We start from the raw sequence: 8840 nt of genomic DNA, 5'->3' as shown, positions 1-8840 counted from the left end.
TAGGGTCCTAACTTAAATTTCTGGCAGATAACTAAGAGCAATGGAAATAGCCTGTGTTACTTTGGGAGTCTCTCCAACCACCCTGACCAACAATCTTAAGGGAGTTAACCCATAGTAGGCATTTTAAAAAAAATGATAGTCTATAGTTTTTGGGCAGAGCATTGCCTCCCCCATATAGAGTAATTCCAACTAAATATATGCACATATATTTAAGAAAGCTTATAAAATAGGCTTCCTTATGGCTTTTCCAAGCATCCTTGATGTTATTTACATGTATATAATGCTTCGCCTTTCCATTCCTCTCTAAATAAGTCCCCTGTCCTGTTTTGCCTTCCGCCTTCATAGCACCTCTATACTATCTCCCTTGCCACAGCTCTTTCTCCCCGCCCCTCTCCAATGGACACTTTTCTACTTCTATATATAATTCGAAGTTAAGCCTCAATTATCCATACATATTTCAGTCCTTTGCTTACTTTTGCATGAATAATTAATTAGTTCTCAAACTTATTAAAATCTGAAAGATTATATTATATTGCATATATACAATATGTTATATATTATATATTCATATAATATGTTCTATATAAGGTGTGTGCATATATATGTATGCATATATTATATATATGTATATATATGTACACACACAGCTACCATTCCCCTGCAGTGTGCTGTGCCTAAAAGAGCCACCATCATTAGTAAGCATATTCCTGGTATCTGGATCTCAGCCCCAAACTGGCTACACTTCCAGTAATCATTTGTTTGGGGTAATTTTGCTATTGAAGTGTGTTGTGTGATAGGTGTCTGACACCTCTGCAGGTAAATTCTAAACTCCTCTGGAAATTCTTTTGTGAAAGAGAAACAGTATTGAGGAAGGATTACCAAGGGGAATTTTGGAAGCCAGTTGCTCAATTAGGTAACTTTTCTTCTCCAAGGACCTGTAACTTGTGTTCACAGTTTCAGTATTTATATGGGCATGGTTCTCGCACGCTGGCGTTTTTAGAAGGAATTTAGCTCTACCAGAGATCTGGGCTCAGTGACAACCGCATTGGTCCCCTTGAAAAGCAAAAATACTCCCAGGAAAAGACAGGGGTCCCACCCTTAACCACACTGCCAGTCTCTTCTCAGAAGTAAGACTGCTAAATGGACAAGAAAACACAACCCTTGTTCTCAGTGTAGAAGACAGAGAAAGGGGAAGAGAAGAGAGGAAGAGAGTGATGGGGAGGAGGCTAGAGAGAAGGGTCTGACTGAACATGTAGGCAAGGGTAAAGGAGGTGAAGAGAAATGAGCTAACATTGAGAGGCCAGGGATGGACTCAGTGTGTGGAGCTCCTGGCAGGTAACTGGTGGGTAGAGACAAGGAGACAAGGGCTCTCGTCTACTTCTCCCTTTGGCAATAGAGCTGAGTTCAACTTCTGCTTCCATAGCTTTCCAGCCCAGAGGTCCCGGGCATTTCACTTTGTTTCTATGAAGCTTGCTTTCATCTGTAAAATCAAGTTAATGATCCTTACCTCACAGTGCTGTTACCCCATCACGGCTGGAGCAGTGCACCATCCTAGAGGGCATACATGGTTATCACATCTCAGCTGGAGGGGGTACGCCTAAAGGGCGTACATGGTTATCACATCCCAGCTGGAGTGGTCCGCCATCCTAGAGGGTATACATGGTTATCACATCCCAGCTGGAGTCGTGCGCCATCCTAGAGGGTATACATGGTCTTAAAATAGATCCCTGGTATGTCTGTGGCTGAACTCTGGTTCTCCTATAATTTAGCTCTCTTGATGAAAGTCTGAGGTAAAAGCCACACCCCTGAGAGCAATGGTGGAGCTTTCCAGAGGGAATGAGCTTCAAGGCTGAGACTTACTGGACCAAGGCAAGGTCACTTCTGAGACTGGGCATCAGGGCAATGGAGGTAGGTGGGTGGAGAAGGTCTTCTTTTTTCATTTTGCTTTTTTTTGTTGTTGCTGTTGTTGTCAAAGACAAGGTTTCTCTGTGGCTTTGGAGTCTGTCCTAGCTCTTGTAGACCAGGCTGGCCTTCGAACTCACAAAGATCCACTTGCTTCTGCTGGGATTAAAGGCGTGCACCACCAACGCCAGGCCGAGAAGGTCTTCTTAAGAATAACTTCTTCCTGTGCAGAGGAAGAAGTCTTAAAACAGTCAGTCTTGGGGGTTTGTTAGAAGGTGTATTATGGGGTACTTCTGCTGGTCAGAAGAAAGACGATCCCTTTCAGATGGTGTCACATGACAGTGAGGCAGGGGAGTCTGTTCCCAGGGGAACATCGTAGCAGGTAGCCTTTGTTTTACTTTAGACCTTCAGTCGTGACTTCTCTGAAGCTCTTCAAAAACTGAAGTCACTTATGACCCTTCTTACGGACAAATGACACTAAGGGAAGGGTCAAGCGGAGAAGGCGAGAGTGGCAGTCAGAGAGAAGCAGGTGTGAGGGTGAAGGAGTGGGGGAGCCCTCCGGGCACATAGTTCCTGCAGGAAGTCAGGGTGGGATCCAGGGCCTGAGCTGCCGTGACTACCAGGAAGGACTGCTGGGCATGTGTTTGCTTGCTCCACGATGCCCCAAAGGAGATGAGGCCATTCTGATGAAAACTGAACTTTATGCAGCCATTTAAAAAGAGGAATATGCTCCTTTTCACTGACACATTTTCCAGTTGCCATTTACTCTAGAATAAAACTGTTAGTGAATTGTCTTCCAGCAAAAGATTGAAATGTTTTCACTTTACACTGTGTTTGAATGAGAAATGCCCTCCACAGGCTCAAACACATAAATACCTGCTTCCCAGTAGGGGGTGTGGGGGCTGGTTTTGAGGTGGAGCTTAATTGAGGAAGTAGGTCAGTGGGGATCAGCCTTGTGGTTTTCTAGCCCAGACCTACTTCCTGTCCTCTTTCTCCTCCCCCTTCTGTTTCTAACACCCTACTTTCCTCACAGGGCCTTACTACAGATAAACAGCAGAGTTTTTTTTCTTATGGTGTGAATGGCCGCTGAGACGGAGAAGGAAGCATTTAGGGAGGAAGGTTTTCACTGGTCCTGTGTGTTGCTAAAGCAAACTTCAGAGCTCAAGAAAATTTATCAAATTAAAAAATATTTATTGTATGGACACATTAGATCAAACCAAATTAACACATGTTAAACAACTACCATGTTCAGGGTTCAATATACAATTGATAAATACTATGTAATGGGAATTTATTCAATTAAAATAACTCTAACCTTTATTCAAGCTGTTTGTGTTTGTGTGTCTATGAATGGCTTCATGTTGAATTCCTGTCGGGGCCAGGGACAACCTTGGGAGTCATTCCTTATGAGCATCCACTTTGAGTCAGGGTCTCTCCCTTCTCTGTACTACTCACATAACAGAATAGGATTGTGAGGTCTGTCTCAAGTGAGTCCAGAGATTTGCCTGTCTCTGCCTCCCCTGTTCTGGGATTAGAAACACATGTCGTCATGCCTGGCTTTGCTTCCTGGGTTTTAGAATTAAACTCAAGCGTTGAGAGTATAAAACTGACTACTATGCTAGGCAACAATTGGTGATCCAGGACAAAAGTAAGTATAACACTCCCAAATACAAGATGCTGGTTCGTGTAACTAAGAGATATCATCTGTCAGTGTCTTAGTTAGGGTTTCTTTTGCTGCAACAAAACGGTCTGACCAAAAGATAAGGTGGGGAGGAAAGGTTTATTTGGTTTATACTTCAGCATTTCTGTTCATCGTTGAAGAAAGTCAACTACAGGAACACAAACGGAACAGGCTCCTGGAGGCAGGAGCTGATGCAGAGACTATGGAAGAGTGCTGCTTACTGACTTGTTCTCCATGGCTTGCTCAACCCACCTTCTTACAGAACCCATGACCAGAAGCTCAGGGATGAAACCAGCCACCCCATTTGATCACTAATTGAGAAAATGTCTTACAGCTGAATCTCAAGGAGACATTTCCTCAGCTGGGGCTCCTTCCTCTGATGGATCTAGATCAGAGACTAGATATCTAGTCTCACCCCAAATAGCCAGACTGCATATGCCTGTATAGAAGGGGATATGATCGTCTGAGCAGCCAAAACACGAACTGCCAAAATACAGTGTGAAAATTGATTGGCCTGACAAACTTCGCTGCGGCCTATTGTACCGACCTGTTGCTGGCACACAGACTTCTCAATAGGTTCAGTAGGGACAAGGATTTTGAAGATCTATGAATGTCAAGTGGAGGTGACTGGAGATAAGTACAATGGGGAAAGCATTGTTGGTCAGCCTGGTCGCTATCATTTCCATCACCCAGTCCTTTGGCAAAATGTCTAGCCACCCCAAGCGCTGGCACTTCTGGGTTTCAGGGCCAGGCATGTGCCATCAAGCGCTCAGGCAACTTAGCCACCCAGGCCCTCAAGCCCTATGTGCAGTATGGTCATGTGATCTATGCGTGAAGCCCCTGTAAGCCCCTGTGTGCATGCCCTAGGCAGCCTTTAAAAACTGGACATGTCTACTTCACCCTCTCTTCCTGCACCAGCTTCTCCAGGCCTGAGCTCGTCTTTTTCTCTCTCGATAAACTCTTAAAGTGGGTTTCCTTGTGTGTCTCGTGATCTGTTCTCGCACCCTGTAGTTTCCCTGGTGCCCTCACTTGCTATTTGGATGCAAGTCTTGCCGAACTACATACAACTGGCAGTAAAATTGTGGGGACCCTGAAAGAAGCTGTGGATGGAGTCTTGTCTGTCCCTCCCAGTACCAAACAATTCCCTGAGTAGCAAATGATTTTGAAAACAAGGAGTTCAAGGCAGAGAGACATTAGAAGCACAGCATGGGTCAGAATGTTGCAGACTACATACGTTACCTAATAGATGAAGACCAAGATGCTTGTATGAAACGGTTCTCTCAGTATGTAAAGAATATGGTTATCTCCAGACACGATGGAGGAGATGCATGCAAAAGCTCATGCTGCCATCCGAGCGAATGCAGCCTTTGAGGAGAAGCCCAAGAGAAAAGTGAAGAGGTAGAAGCATGACCAAATGTCCCTTGACCAGAAGAAAGATTGGGTTGCTCAAAAGAAGACATACTTCCTCAAAGCTTGGGAATGACCGGTCTGCTGAGAACTGAAGCAATTTTCTATGAAGTGTTTTTCATAAAGACAATAAACTTACTGACTAAGCTAATATATCAATATGTATGTATATACATGCATATATATATGCATATATGTATGTATTATTATATTTCCTTTGAGCCGGTATGCCAAATTTTAATGTCAATCACAAATAAACAAAACCCTGGGCAAATATACACATGGATATTTACTGTATCATTAGTAACTTCAAAGACTCATAACTTTATATGTACCTTTATGGGAACTAGCCCATTACGGCATACTCATAGTATGGAATACTATATAGTCATTTTAAAAGAACTAATGCTACATGCTTTGTCTTAGAACATTGCTTGGGATTTATATTAAATGAGCAAAGTAATTTCAGAGGAATGTGTGTAGCGTTTGTTTTCTGGTGCTATGAAAAAATTACTTGAGCCTGGGTAATTTATAACTTTTTTTTTTTTTTTTACTTTAAAAGCGAATAAATCTTCAGCTTTCCATTTTTCCCCAAGAATTTATTAAGGTCTCCCTAGGACTGTACCCAGCCCTAAAGTGCTCATCGTGACAAACACAGAACCTGCTTCCTGTAGATTATTAAAAATTCCTTAAAAATTACCAAAAATTTATAGAAGGAAATATTCCTAAAGAGATGGCAGAAGGGAAGGAAACTACTTGCTTGAGTTGTTTCAATAAACATTTATTACTTTAAGAATTATGATTACAATTTTTAAAAATGTGCATATTGCAACGATTATTTGCTTGTCTAATTTTTGTCAACTTGACCCAAACTATAGTCATCTGAGAAGGGGGACCCCTCGGCTGGGAAAATGATCCAATCTGATTGGCCTGTACACAAGCCTTTAGGTAATTTTCTTGACTGATTATTGACATAGAAGGACCCACTTCACTGTGGGTGTGTGGATGGGGTCATCCCTGGTCAGGTGGTCCTGGAGTACATGAGGAAACAGGGGAGCAAGCCATGAAGAACAATCCAGTAAGCAGTGTTCCTCCATGGCCTCTATTTCAGTGACTGCCTCCAGGTTCCTGCTTGTAGTTCCTGGCCTGACTTCCCTATATTAGCAATAACTAATTGCAGCAAAAACTGTAAACATACAATAACTGCTGTATAAATAATGTATATTTTTATAATGGAATGCTGTAAAATTATTAAAGTCACATTTTTATAGTTTGCTATGAATTGAGAAAACTATATTTTTATAGCAAGTACTTATTTGTTTTTTGCAATTTCTACTTCCATAAAATATGTATCTGTATTGATGTGTAGGAAAAAGCACTCAGGAGAAACATCAAGAAGAGAACAAGTTTTCTGAAGATTATTTTTTTACTTCTTGTGTGTTTTCCAAATGATGTTCAATAAACCATCCCTCTGTAAATGTTACCTCTGTGCCCTGCTCCAAGCCTAGATAACAGGGGCAGTTTGTCGAGCTTCCATCTCCTTCCCGACGATGAGGAAAAAACCAAGAGGCTGCAGGGATGGGACCCCGATTCACTGGGAAGGAAGGCAGACTTAATCTCTGGCAGAGGCCAGTCCAGGCTAGAAACAGGGAAACTCAAGCCTGTGCACTGGGAGGTAGATCTTCTGACTTGGGAATCTGAACTTTAGAAGTGCAAGAGAAATTCTGAAATTGATCATCAAACTAAATGCTTCTCCAGGTGAGATCTGTGGACCAGTAGGGATCTGTTTGGAGATTCAGAATCTCTAGTCAGGTATACTAAAGTAGCTTGAGAAGCAAACAAAAACTCTCTGATTTAAAAAAAAGAGATCAGTCCCAGACCAGCTGGCCTTGGTGGGCTCCCAATAAATCATGGGTTGATTCCGGACTCTCTGAGCATGGCGGTCAATGAAGACTGATGAGAAGCCAAGGACAATGGCACTAGGTTTCGATCCTAATACATGAACTGGCTTTGTGGGAGCTTAGCCTGTTTGGACGCTCACCTTTCTGGACGTAGATAGAAGGACCTTGGTCTTCCCGCAGGGCAGGGAATTTGGACTGCTCTTCAGTATCGAGAGGGAGGGGGAATGGAGTGGGGGGAGGAGAAGAGGAGTGGGGATAGGGGGAGGGAAGTGGGGGGAGGGCAATATTTGGGAGGAGGGGAGGGAAATGGGAAATGGGGAGCAGGTGGAAATTTTAATTAAAAAAGAATAAAAATAAATAAGTAAAAAAAAAAAAAAAAAAAAGAGATCAGGACTTGAGAACTGTAAGGTGTGAAGTGATCTGTCCAAGACCTCACAGCCACCTTAGTATAGAGACACAGGACCACTGGCCTAATGGTTTCTCATTATATCTTTCAGCCCTTCACATCAGTCAACTGCTTATCCAGCTATATCCTATGTGGTAGCCTCATTCCATTACTTTTCTGATCCAATAATGTTTACATGTACATTTTGTCCTCTGTTTTTTTTTTTATTGCACCCAGATTATTCTTTCAAGGAACAACTGAATGGCAATAAATAAGTTCAATATCAGCTTCCATTTCCAACTTCACTGAAGTGACCTTTCCTAACCCCTTGGGAGCTTCTTACCTGTCCACTGAAATTTCTTGTTTATTTTAGCATAAATTTGCTGTCCATCACCAGAGGTAATAGAAATCATGGCTCAAAAGAGAAGGAAAAGGTTCAGCGTGTCTGTCCAGAGGCTCCACAGAAACTTCTTTCCTGCCTGCTCCTCCTCCCTCTGATCTGGGTTCTCCTTGGTTTTGGTCCCATATTCATTCATATTCATCAAAGGTTTAATTATGTTCCAGGATTCTGATCACTGGTGTATTAAATGTTGAAGCCTATGAACCCAGAATGATGGTTTCTCAGTAATGAGCTTCATTCGGAAGGACAGGAGAGGGTCAAGCCTGGGTGTAATCTCCAAGAGTTTGGCAGCAGCCATTTCATCTCTAGCAGGTTTAATCATGGTTTTGGCTTCTCAAGCGCTTGACCTACTGGATTGTCTAAGGTCAAAAGGGGATGCCCCAAATTAATTTTATAGACATGAGGCTGCTAGTAGTTTACAGCGTTTGCTCATAATATTAAAAATAGCTCCTTTGATTTTCTCCTCAGATTATAAACCAAAGTATGTTAGCTTGAAATGATAGGAGTGGCATTCCATTGTCAGAGAAAAATAAACAGGCACTACAGTGTTTATGAGACAAGGAAGAATCTTGCAGAAAACCTGCATTAAAAACAAGCAAAATATTACTGCTAAGGTTGGGTAGGGAGGGAGTGATCTGGGAAGAGTTGAGAGAAGAAAAAAGGTATGAACAAATTTACGTTATGTCATTTTTAAATAAATAAAAAGGAAAGAAAATAAAAAAAATTCCCGTCTAAAGCAAAAACACCCCCACAAATACAAGACTAAATGAGTACAGAATGAATCATATTCCTCAGATTTACTTAGGATTCCCTCTGCATAAAACATAATTTCAGGTGTTATGAGGAGTGGGAATTGGTTTCCTGATGCAGTTTCCAGTATAAACCAAGAGGTTAGAGAAGATGTCAACACTGTCATGCAGGACAGTTATCAGAATTCTGACAGAGTCCTACCATCTTTGAGGGAGGGGTTTACTCCAAGAGGCTCATTTGCTTGTGAACATCAGGAAAGGCCAGTAGTACGTTATATTAGCTTTAAAATACAGATTTTACAAAACTTTCTGTTCTACTTATTTATTTTACATCCTGACTGCCGTTTTCCCTTCTTCCTCTCCTCTCACTTCCTCCCTCCATCTTGCCTCCATCCTCCTTACTACCCACCCCTCC

General features: G+C 42.1%; 1 pseudogene; it reads left to right on the top strand.

Moving 5' to 3' along the window:
• Positions 1–2373: 2373 nt before the first annotated feature.
• On the top strand, positions 2374–5066 carry LOC130873508 (60S ribosomal protein L5-like; annotated as a pseudogene).
• Positions 5067–8840: the final 3774 nt, after the last annotated feature.

The sequence above is a fragment of the Chionomys nivalis genome, chromosome 4, assembly GCF_950005125.1.
Source record: "Chionomys nivalis chromosome 4, mChiNiv1.1, whole genome shotgun sequence".
Classification (NCBI taxonomy): domain Eukaryota; kingdom Metazoa; phylum Chordata; class Mammalia; order Rodentia; family Cricetidae; genus Chionomys; species Chionomys nivalis.
This window is presented reverse-complemented; position numbering and strand designations above follow the sequence as displayed.